Genomic DNA, 13,455 nt, shown 5'->3' on the forward strand with positions numbered 1-13,455 from the left:
CAGCACAGATAAAAACAAAACAAAACAAAAAAAAAAAAAAAAAAAAAAAAAAAAAAACCCACACACATACAAGAAGACTCCTTAATGTATAGGACCTATAGATAGGGAGATCTAGGGTTTCCCATGCGGATGGTTCTGGCTCTGGCAGTATATGTTAACACTTAGGTACCTGGTCAGTGGCAGAACTTGTCCTGATATGCTAACAGCTTCACTGAGAAACCTTTATGTTAGTAACAGGTGAACAGATATTAGGCTAACCCAGCACAATTCCATAGCTTTTGTGCAGGTTCATCCTGAGCTTTGACTGCTGTTCTTTCCTCTCATCTAGGATAATAACCCTGCAAGCTGACTGGTCAAGACTCTAGTAAGAACAATTTGTAACTGGGTATAGTGGTACACACCTATAATCCCAGTGACTTGGGAGGATGAAGCAGGAATATCACAAGTTCAAGGCCAACCTTGGCAATTTAGCAAGATCCTGTTATCAAAATAAAAAATAAAATAAAATAAAAAATACTAGGTGTGGTTCAGTGGTAAAGTACCCCTGGCTTTAGTTCCCAACACTGAAAAATAGAAAATGAAAAAGAACCAGTAGTGTACCGTGTAATCAACTGTGTTGTACTAACAACTCTAAAATTGGCTCAGGTCAGCTGCGGGTATGTTGCTTATATATGTAGCAAGGTATGGGCTTCCCTATCCTGTGCTAGGCCCCTGGGGCCAGCTCCTTGTAGCCTAGGGCATGGTGTTCCATGGTGGATGGTAATATTCAAGAATAGGCAGAGACCAATCACACAAGCTCACTGAGAGCTTCTGCTGAGTTGCAGTTCACCTCTCACACACAAACAGTCCACCGACAAATGCATGCCAAAGTCAGTGGGACAGAGAAGTACACTCCACTTATAGGGAAGGTACTGCAAAACCCATAGCAAAGGGAAAATATGTAACATTCTTTAGTGAGAAGAAGATAATAATTGGGAATAAAATAGTTCAATTTACCACAGTGGAAACAAAAATATTGAAGGAAAAGGAATGGGAAAAAACTAAGTGTCCACGTGTGTGTGTGTTTGTGTGTGTGTGTGTACATATAAATGTTAAGTAGTAAATTTTTAAACTGAAAAACATTAAATTTCTAAAATGATGGTCATCAAAATTATAATATGTAGAGAGAAAGTTCATTGCTATTGTTTCCACCTGGAGGAATTTTAGCTTCTCTGAACCCCTTGCCCACTCCTCTCAGGAGAGGAGAGATGATAAGTGAGTTTAGGAGCACCCAGGAAGGCATCCTCAGGTCCTCTGGGCTCTTTCTTTGGAAGCAGCCTTGCCTAGCACAACAGTATGCTCTATTCTAGCTGGTTCAGTGGCTGGGTGGGTAGATTGCATTCAGAGGTGAAGAAATAGATAGAGATGTAGAAGTCTATTTCTCAGTAGGTTCCACTCTCATGTAGAGAAGGGGAGTGTTTCCACTGGATCCCTCTCAAAAATCTAGTAATAATAATGATAATGGCAGCTAATATTTATTAAACAACCTGCATCTTAAACATAAGATCTCATTTAATTATCACAATAAACCTGAAAGTCCATTTTAGAGTTGAAGAAACTGAGCCTAAGAAGAGCTATTTGATTCCCTGAATGTCACAGAGCTAATAATGGGAGGATAAGGGCTAGGTTTATTGGAAGTCAAAATGTACAAGCTCTGTCCTGGACCACACCACCTGTGTGTGCAGTGGTGGTTCTGAGGGTAGAGAAGGTGCAGAGGAGGAAAGATAAGGCAGAGTGTCCCAGAGGTCAGATATTTTTATTGTCTTGGTTACTTTCTCTCTCAGTACATTGTATTATTAATAATTTATCTACCCTTTTCGTTAACCATAGAACTTTTTCATATTTATGTGAATGTCAATAATTAGGGTGACTCTGAATTAGTATATCTGATAAGTAAAATATACTAATTTATTAGTCTATAGTTTTGTTAGGAGATAATGGTAAGATAGCATTTAATTTAAAGAAATTTTCATTAGTGTAAACTTTACAAATATATCTCGTATTTGATATTAGTATAAATATATATGTATATACAGGTAAATTTAAAAGCATTGAAATAAAAATATTTTAAGCTGGGAAAACATCATCTTTCTAAATTACAGGCATCAACTTTATAATGACATGTGGAATAAATTTCAGTGTTTCCACCTGGAGGGATGTCAGCTCCTCTCAATTCCCTGCTCGATCCTCCCAGGATTGATTTACTAGTGCAGAGAGGAATAATGACCTCTCTGTGGACATTTGTTCAAGGAGAGTCACCTAGATCTAAAGTTTTCTTCAGTACTTAAGCCCTTCAGCTATTTGTTTTCAGGCTAATTAGAGGTGTGATTGTTATCTATTTAATTATGGGATCTTAGATTTAGCCAGAGTTAAGACAAGAAATTTTTCACCAGGGGCAGATGATGGAATTTTTGTTCTTTACCTGATATTTATGTATCTTTTTAGTCTTCCTCAATCTAATCTTGATGATAATATGATATCGTGCCTCTCTTTTTTTGAACTGTGAGATTAATAGAACATATTTCTGGAGAATTCCAATTCACATCAATGCTATTATCTTTAAAATCTTGATGTAAGGAAACACCACAAACCTCAGTTCCTTCCTGCCCTTTTCTCTGTGTCACTTGTCAAACCGTTATTGGAAATGAGCCTCTGACCTTTTTTTTCTCCCACACAATTTCTAATAAAGATGCTGCCACACGGCTGTATCCTAGTAACTAGGTTTTACACCAAGAAGCACGATTAAGAAAGAGGCCAAGATAGGACTGGCTTTGACCATCAGCAAAGATAATTTGCCAGTCTTGCTCTCTTCCTCGATTTCCTTAATTTAGATGAATAACTGATCTAAGCTTAATGTTCTTTCTGATAAAAATACTGTCCTATAGGCCCAAATTAGCATATTTGCTTTTGATTACCTTGCAGAACTCTATTTGCTCTCTTTTCTTAGAAGCTTAATAATTCATATAAGGTTCCAGAGGAATAAAATCACTAAGTGTGGCTGAAAATTCCCAACCCTCCTGCTAAGGTTAAACGGCAGGCTTCAAAGAATTGTTTAAATAAATAATCGAGAGAGATGCTTCCTTTTGCCTCTGAACTGCTGCATAAGCAGTTCCTTAACCATCTGAATCTATAGAGGCATAAAAAACTGGTAGTCACACAGGCCAGTACTACAGACTAAGAAGCTCTCCTATCCTAAATGAAGTGCAGATTGGAACTGCTCTGCTGCTGGGCTTTGTGAGATTGGGAATCCTCAACTTTCAATGCAGTATCTGGCTTTTGCACTCCTCAATTGATGGTATAAAATCAGATGAGGGAACAAAATGTGTTCTAAGGTAGAACTCACTTAAGGAGAAGAGGGAAAAATATACCAACTCCTGGAGAAGGGCCCCCTGCCCCTGGAACAGCTATGGAGCAGGATAGGAAAGGCATAGAGAACAGACACAAGTTGAGCATGTTGCTGTGCTGTGATGTGACATTTGTGCTTTCCAGATCACTGAGGAAGTGATCACCACTGGCCCTACTCTTACTTCCTCCCTGCCTATGTGTGGTACACCTGTCATCTGAAGTCATGAAAGCATATATAGGCAGAACTCTGGTAGTGTTAGGTGGTGAACATAGGGGTAGGATTCCTAAGGCCACTTCTTTCCCCTAGTTGCTGCCCTTAAATTTGAGAAACTTTAATGAGGGCTGAGCTAGCCAGTCTGCGGGAGTCAGATCAGACATAAAGTTGTATTATCTTAAAGGAATCACACTTCTCCAGGACATTTTGTACTGTAATGTGCCTAAAGTTAATGTCTCAGATGTGTCACAAGTCCTTTTTAGTGGTATAGAGTTGGCCACCATATCCACAGATTCTGCATCCATGGATTCAACCAACTGCAGATTGAAAATATATTTTTAATTGCATCTAAACTGAACATATACAGACTTTTTTCTTGTCATTATTCCATAAACAATGCACTGTAACAACTGTTCACATAGCATTTACATTATATCAGCTATTACAAGTAATCTAGAGATGATTTAACATATACAAAGGACACACTGACAGTATTAAAATAATACATAATTTTATATAAAGGATTTAAGAATTCACCAGTTTTGGTATTTGGGGCAAAGTGTTGCCGGAACCAAATGAGGAACAACTGTATTTTTAAATCCTCTGCCTATTGCTTTTCTTCTTCTTTCAATGAAATCAGCTCAACCTACATCAACCTAGAGCTATGGACACTACACTTGGCTGCAGTTCAGTCACAGTGGGGTTTCTTTCCCCAAATCCTCAGATATCTGTTCTTTCTTTTCTTTTCTCCTTTGCTGCAAAAGGGCTCCATATGTCTTGTTTTATCCCAGTATGTTTGTAGGCACAGCAGATTAAACAATGCCAATTGAGAATCATGTCATATGAAAATCCAAGCCAAATTCTTATCTCCATAATGCAGTGATTCCTGAACTTGTCATTCATGCATCATACAATTTTTGTCTTGTCTTCATTCCACTCATAGTACTAATTATTTAACAGCTTTCTTTAAGCTGACTCAGTTTTACTGCTATTAATTAATTTCAAAGGAAGGTCCTATAAATGTAGTATATCACTCACCATAAACAAAAGGTAAATATAAAATAAGCAATCATTAAAACACAAAAGATTTTTATCACTCCTGAAAAATCATCTTGCAAACCAATAGTGGCACATACCACATTTTGAAAATTTCTTAAAGACTTGTAATTTAAAGAGTTCTTTAGCATACATTAATCCACTTAATTTTCACAAGAATTCTATGAAATCGGAAAAGTAGGTCTAACCATTTCCATTTTAGAGGTGAGAAAATAGTCATTGACTAAAAAAAATTTTTTTAATTAAAAAAAAAGGAGGTAGGGTCTTTGTGCCAAAGAGACCTTGCTGTTGTTTGCCCTTGAGGTCTATATTTTTAAAATTACTTTACAGTTTATCCTTGATGTTTCCAGAATCATTTGTGGTCTAAGAGTCCAGACTTCAGATCTTCCAGCACTTTGCCCCTTTCAGCTGACTCCATGCTCACCATTGAGGATCCTCCTATGACCATCTACCTTTCATGGCACTCGAAGCTGCCAAAATAATATAGTTGAAGTAAGTGATAATTTATTGAACCCAAAAAACTCTTCATTACACAAAAAATTTTATTTGGTTAGGCAGGTAGCATTTTTCTTCCTATTTTTCAGATTTTAAAAAATTAAGAAATATTTAAATAATTTGTCACAGAGAAAACATGTTTCTGTAAAATTAGAAACACCAGAAGTTAATTGTTTTTCAAAAAATCAAGAGAAGTTTAAAATAGTGCTTGATAAATCACAGCGGAAAACAGTATCACATAAAATTTCCCAAAGTAAAAAAATATGTTTAAAAATATATAACTTTAAGATAAAATGTTTTGTGACTCTTTAACTAAATTAATAGAAGTAAATTGTAATCTTCAAAAGCAAACACTAAAAATAGATTGAAGATAGATATTTAAATGAGACAACATTCATTTGATTGTCTAGTCAAAGAATTAGGAGATATTATCTGAACATTGACCAAAAATGTCGATAAGAAAACTGATGTTATTTATTATTATTATACCTTTGAACATTAACTAATTCATGCTATAAATAAAAATGTTCTCTGTGCCCATTGCATCTATACATCTAATTTACTTTTAATGATAATTTTTCCATATAAACATTTTTCTACTTGAAATAGAAGGAATAAATATTTCTCCTTCTTTCCCTTCATCCTCCCTCTTCTCAGTTCCACCTCCTAATTTCACTCACCAGAGAAAATTATTGTTAAAATTTTCATGTATGTGTACTCACCCAGAAGAGTTTGATGCATATGTATGTCCTTCATCTTTAGGCAAATATAATCCCAAGATACCTACATTCCCACAATTCTGAGTCACTTTTTCAGACCTCTCCATGTCATCATGCACTCATCTTCTGCATTCTTTGAATGGTAGCAGAATATTCCACTGAATATATGTGCAACCATTTATGTCAGGGTTGGCAATTTTTTTCTGTGAAGGGTCATATGGTTAAGGTAAGCTTTGTGAATTATGTGGTCTCTGTCACGATCACTCTGCCATGGACAATATATAACTGCTAGGTGTGGCTGTATTCCAACAAAACATGACAGAAACGAGCCTCAGGCTGAAATTCACCCCCATCATGATTTATTGACCCCTGATCCGTGTAATCAGTCACTGACTGGAAACTTAGGTTATTTCCTGTTTATCACTCTTAAAAAACATTGCTACTATGAAACTTTATAATTATATATACATGCTAGATCAAGACAGAATGAATCCACTATGGAGTATCTGAAATGTTGGTTTAAGAGTGAGAAAACAATCATATGTGTTCTTTTTCCCATGAAGTCCTTATGTTCTCTTTGTGGACTAATGAGTATGTTCTGTTTGAGTCCCTTTATTATTTTTATCTAGCCCTTTTCCTACCCTAATAGTGGCTAAGTGAAAAAATCAGTAACTCTTACCTATTATTATCAATTTCCTAACCCCCAGACTTGTGTGAGTGACAAGACAGTTTCATCCTATGGGAGAAAAACTGTCTAATTCAAAGGAAGCATGTACAGAGAAACACCTTGAATCGAGATGGGATTAAATGCCCTTTTCCTTTTCCTTTTTTTTTAATCTGCTTTTTTTCTTTTACTTTTTTTTTCCTCTGACACTTTTTCTGGCAAGTTCAACTTGTAATCAGAATAGCCCAGATAATAGGAGGTTTCTAGAATCTGCTTTTAGCATTCAGGTAAGAATATTGCTACCAGCCACTTCCAAGGAGAGCAAAGTTAACACTCTCAACTACAGGGCATTTGAGAAAATAGGAGATCATCAGATCAATGATGTGTTATCACACAGGCTAGTGGTACAACTTCCTCTTCCTCCTCAAGTTAAGTGCCCATATAATGTCTGGTCAGACACGGAGAGAGCTAAGCAGGATTCTCTGTTCCAGCTCCTCTACCAGGGTCTTGAAATCAGCCCCTGTGGATAAATGAATTTTAATGCATTTTTTTTTCTTCCTTTATAGTTAAAGTGCTCGTTGGGGATGTCATTACTACCTAGAGGACCCACATTTATTTTTAAAGTGCTAAAAAAAAAAAAAAAGTCCTGTGTTTTTGATTCACCATCATCCCAGCAGACTTTTAGGCTGAGAATTTTAAACAAATATCTTTCTGCTTGAAATTTATTGATTTTATGACTGAATGTCTTGCCTTCAGAGGGAAACACTCATCACCTGAATGAGAGTCCCAAACTAACAAAAGAGCTATAAACCCATGAAGAATTACTGATATGGAAGTTAATATTAATCTGGATCTGAAATTTAGCTTGACTGAAATCTATTCAGGCTCACTGGATTCTGGCTGTCAAGGTGTGCATGGTTGTAGTTTTTTTCATGAGTTATCTTATCCTAACCAACATGACCAGCATATCCATCTCATCAAATAGGGTTATATTCTCTTTAACTTTAACTATTTCACTTTGAGGCCCTCCTATATATCTGGAGAAAGTCTTTCTTTCCTGTGAGTGTCTCGCTACGTTTTGATAAGTGTGTTGTTTTAGTCAGCTTTTTTGCTGCTGCACCTAAAAGACCTAACCAGAACAACTGTAGAGGAGGAAAGGTTTATTTGAGGGCACATGGTTTCAGAGGTCTAAGTCAGTAGAAGCCTGGTTCCATTCCTCCAGGGTAGAGGTGAGGCAGAAGAGTATGGTAGAGGAAGGCAGCTCACATGATGATCAGAGAGCAGAGAGAGAAAAACTCCACTATCCTTATACAAAATATATACCCCAAAGCCACGCCCCCAATGAACCACTACCTCCAACCACACCTGACCTGCCTCCAGTTACCACTCAGCTAATCCCACCATGGATTAATTCACTGATTGGGTCAAGACTCTCACAATCCAATTATTTCGTTTCTGAACCTTCTTACATTGTCTCACACATGAGATTTTGGGGTATGCCATATCTAAACCATAACATGCATGAAGACCAGGAATGTTTATTCAGCAGTCCCCTGAAATGCATCATGGTTAATCTTATTTGCTGCAGTTTCTGCCAAAATCAGAGCCTGGCAATACTATAGTGACTTGTGACTGGATTACCACCAAAATCTGGTAGTTTCTCAGAAGGGAGCAAAAAAGGCAAAGTTTCTGTCCTTGCTCTTATAATCTTTGGTCTCCCTGGGGAGACTGGAGGAAGGTTTCCCAGGAGAATGAACACTTTAGGTTATAGACTTGCAATGGTTGCCCAAGAGAAATCAAGCATGTAGGGAGAACATGAAGTATGTCTATCAAATTAATATGACCAAAAAGAGTGCAACCAGTTTATGGAGACTGAAGCTGGTCCCCTGCTGTGCACATACTTCTGGGGTTTCTACTCATGGTGCCTTAAGGCAAAAACACACCTGCACTTGTTGAGAAATTCAAAAAGTGCTGTGTATAAAGCCCCATGTTAACTCAAGGAATTGGTTTTGGGATATAGACCAAAAACATTTATTTTGACAAAGAACTTCTTCCTATCACACACACACACACACACACACAGAGAAGCTCCCATCCATTGTGTATCATTGCTGCACCCACACTGACCCTGATAGCAACTGGAACAGATTGCAGAGGATGGAAGCATCCTGTCCAGCAGCTGTCCACAGATTCTGCCCACTGCCAAAGCCTGTAACAAAGTGTAGACAACCGCATATCACCCTAGGACTACAGGGGTTCAGGTGCATTACCAGGGCCTGAAAGAAGACACTAAGTTAGCCCAAGGTAAAAGAATATTATTTTGCCACCCCTTCTCTCCCTCTCTCTCTCTCTCTCTCTCTCTCCCTCTCCCTCCCTCCCTCTCTCTCTCTCTCTCTCTCTCTCTCTCTCTCTCTCTCTCTCTCTCTCTCACACACACACACACACACACACACACACACACACACACCAGATCTCCTCCTGATGGCAGGAATGCTGTGCTGCGAGCTAGATCTCCAGAGCCTTTTGTAAGCCTGTGTTCCCATTTCAAGAATTCAGGATGCAACTTTCCTTCCAAGGAGTTTCACCTCAGGACTGGTCCAATCAGGACTTCCCCAGCACATCTGATCAAATTTAATAGCTTTCATGGTTAAAGTACATATGCCCCATCCCCTAAACCCTAATTTACTCCTTGGCGAAGCTGCCCATCTCTTCTCCAGCACCTTTGTAATAGGGGACAGGAACTAAATAGTCTACAACAGTCATGGGTGGGATTCTGAAGCTGCATTGCCAAAAGGAGCTCCTCAAGAGTGGCCTTCAGGAGATTCATCTGCGAAGGGTGAGGCTCCCAGGCCCAGGAGGTAGGGCCGGGCCCCTGGGAACTTTGCAGAGGAAGGCAGCCCAGCCCAGGCGGTAGCTGTAAATTGAGGGGAACCTCTAGGAGGGAACTGACCAGCGAGACCTCCCCACCAGGTGAGTCTTCCCTGCCGGGTGAGGTTTCCCCACAAGGACGGTAAAACAAGAGACACAGGCCCAAAGAGGCCTTGCCTCAGCCCGCAGCCTAGTTCCCCTTTGGATGACCATTGGTCAACAAGTGGAGGCACCTCTGCCCACTAGCAGGGAATATACCCCACCTGAAGGCCACCACTCCTAGAGAGGCAGATTCCTTGTGGAGCATCACATTATCAACTTCCTCCAAGACTTCAGCCTAATGAAGGCTAAGAGGGGATATATATAGAAATCTTCAGGGACATTGTAAGTCAATAGAGGAAATCTGCAATATCTCAGCGGTCCATTGATACCTGAACAATATGAGAAAACAAGGAAAGAAAATGCTGCAAACAAATCTAGATGTTACATCAATAAAACCCAATGACAGCATGGCAGAAGAAATGACAGAAAAGGAGTTCAGATTGTACATAATTAAAATGATCAGGGAAGCAAACAATGAGATGAAAGAGCAAATGCAGGCATTGAATGATCGCACCAATCGACAGTTAAAAGAGCAAATACAGGAAGCAAAAGATCATTTCAATAAAGAGTTAGAGATATTGAAAAAAAACCAAACAGAAATCCTTGACATGAAGGAAACAATAAATCAAATTAAGAACTCCATAGAAAGCATATCCAGTAGGATAGAACACCTGGAAGACAGAACCTCAGACATTGAAGACAAAATATTTAACCTTGAAAACAAAGTTGAACAAACAGAGAAGATGGTAAGAAATCATGAACAGAATCTTCAAGAACTATGGGATATCATGAAAAGGCCAAATTTAAGAATTATTGGGATTGAGGAAGGCATAGAGAAACAAACCAAAGGAATGAACAATCTATTCAATGAAATAATATCAGAAAATTTCCCAAATCTGCAGAATGAAATGGAAAATCAAGTTCAAGAGGCTTATAGGACTCCAAATACACAAAATTACAACAGACCCACACCAAGGCACATTATAATGAAAATGCCTAACATACAAAATAGAGACAGAATTTTAAAGGCTGTGAGAGAAAAGAACCAAATTACATTCAGGGGGAAACCGATACGGATATCAGCAGATTTTTCAATCCAGACCCTAAAAGCTAGAAGGGCCTGGAACAACATTTTTCAAGCCCTGAAAGAAAATGGATGCCAACCAAGAATCTTATACCCAGCAAAACTTACCTTCAAATTTGACGATGAAATAAGATCCTTCCATGATAAACAAAAGCTAAAAGAATTTACAAAAAGAAAGCCAGCATTACAGAACATTCTCAGCAAAATATTCCATGAGGAAGAGATGAAAAACAAAGAAGCAAATCAGCAAAGGGAGGAATTATCCTAAAGGAATTGTCAAATAAAGGAGGAGCCAAGCTGTGTCAAACAAATAAGCAAAATTTAAAAAATGAACCAAATGACTGGGAAACCAAATCATATCTCAATAATAACACTGAATGTTAATGGCCTGAATTCATCAATCAAAAGACATAGACTGGCAGATTGGATTAAAAAGAAAGATTCAACAATATGTTGCCTGCAAGAGACTCACCTCATAGAAAAAGATACCCATAGACTAAAGGTGAAAGGATGGGGAAAAACATACCATGCACATGACTCAGCAAAAAAGCTGGAGTATCCATCCTCATTTCAGATAATGTGGACTTCAAGCCAAAGTTAGTCAGAAGGGATAAAGAAGGTATTGCAATACCAGATCTTCAACTCTACTACAAAGCAATAGTAACAAAAACGGCATGGTATTGGTACCAAAATAGAAAGGTAGATCAATGGTACAGAATAGAGGACACGGACACAAACCCAAATAAATACAATTTTCTCATACTAGACAAAGGGGCCAAAAATATGCAATGGAGAAAAGATAGCCTCTTCAACAAATGGTGCTGGGAGAATTGGAAATCCATATGCAACAGAATGAAACTAAACCCATATCTCTCACCACGCACGAAACTCAACTCAAAATGGATTAAGGACCTCGGAATTAGACCAGAGACCCTGCAGATTATAGAAGAAAAAGTAGGTCCAAATCTTCACCTTGTTGGTCTAGGATCAGACTTCCTTAACAGGACTCCCATAGCACAAGAAATAAAAGCTAGAATCAACCACTGGGATAGATTCAAACTAAAAAGCTTTCTCTCAGCAAAGGAAACTATCAGCAATGCGAAGAAAGAGCCTACAGAGTGGGAGAATATCTTTGCCAATCATACTTCAGATAGAGCACTAATCTCCAGAATCTATAAAGAACTCAAAAAAACTCTACTCCAAGAATTCAAATAATCCAGTTAACAAATGGGCTAAGGAAATGAACAGACACTTCACAGAAGAAGATCTACAAGCAATCAACAAACATATGGAAAAATGTTCAACATCTCTAGTAATAAGAGAAATGCAAATCAAAACCACCCTAAGATTCCACCTCACCCCAATTAGAATGGCGATTATCAAGAATACGAGCAACAACAGGTGTTGGCGAGGATGTGGGGAGAAAGGTACACTCATACACTGCTGGTGGGGCTGCAAATTAGTGCAGCCACTCTGGAAAGCAGTGTGGAGATTCCTTAGAAAACTTGGAATGGACCCTCCATTTGACCCAGCTATCCCACTCCTTGGCCTATACCCAAAGGACTTAAAATCTGCATACTACAGAGATACAGCCACATCAATGTTCATAGCTGCTCAATTCACAATAGCCAGACTGTGGAACCAACCTAGATGCCCTTCAATTGATGAGTGGATAAAGAAACTGTGGTATATATATACAATGGAATATTACTCAGTCATAAAGAATGATAAAATTATGGCATTTGCAGGCAAATGGATGAAATTGGAGAATATCATGCTAAGTGAGATAAGCCAATCTCAAAAAGCCAAAGGATGAATGATATCACTAATAAGTGGAGGATGACACATAATGGGGGGAGGGAAGGGTTAGTGTTAGGGTTAGAGTTAGGGTTAGGGAGGGGGGCAAGTATGGAGGAAGGAACTACTGTATAGAGGGTAAAGAGGGGTGGGAGGGGTGGGGGGAAGGGAAAAAATAACAGAATGAATCAAACAACATTACTCTATGTAAATTTATGATTACACAAATGGTATGCCTTTACACCATGTACAAACAGAGAAACAACATGTATCTCATTTGTTTACAATAAAAAAAAAAAAATCCCAATGACGTACCTTACAGAAATAGAGCAAGCAATTATGAAATTCATCTGGAAGAATAAGAAACCCAGAATAGCTAAAGCAATCCTTAGCAGGAAGAGTGAAACAGGGGGTATTGGAATACCAGATCTTCAAGTCTACTACAAAGCAATAGTAACAAAAACAGCACGGTATTGGTACCAAAATAGAAAGGTAGATCAATGGTACAGAATAGAGGACACGGACACAAACCCAAATAAATACAATTTTCTCATACTGGACAAAGGGGCCAAAAATATGCAATGGAGAAAAGATAGCCTTTTCAATAAATGGTGCTGGGAGAATTGGAAATCCATATGCAACAGAATGAAACTAAACCCATATCTCTCACCATGCACGAAACTAAACTCAAAATGGATTAAGGACCTCGGAATCAGACCAGAGACCCTACAGATTATAGAAGAAAAAGTAGGTCCAAACCTTCAACATGTTGGCTTAGGACCAGACTTCCTCAACAGGACTCCCATAGCACAAGAAATAAAAGCAAGAATCAATAACTGGGATAGATTCAAACTAAAAAGCTTTCTCTCAGCAAAGGAAACTATCAGCAATGCGAAGAAAGAGCCTACAGAGTGGGAGAATATCTTTGCCAATCATACTTCAGATAGAGCACTAATCTCCAGAATCTATAAAGAACTCAAAAAACTCTACTCCAAGAATTCAAATAATCCAGTTGACAAATGGGCCAAGGAAATGAATAGACACTTCACAGAAGAAGATCTACAAGCAATCA

Source organism: Sciurus vulgaris (genome assembly GCF_902686455.1).
Source record: "Sciurus vulgaris genome assembly, chromosome: 2".
In the NCBI taxonomy this organism is placed as follows: Eukaryota; Metazoa; Chordata; class Mammalia; order Rodentia; family Sciuridae; genus Sciurus; species Sciurus vulgaris.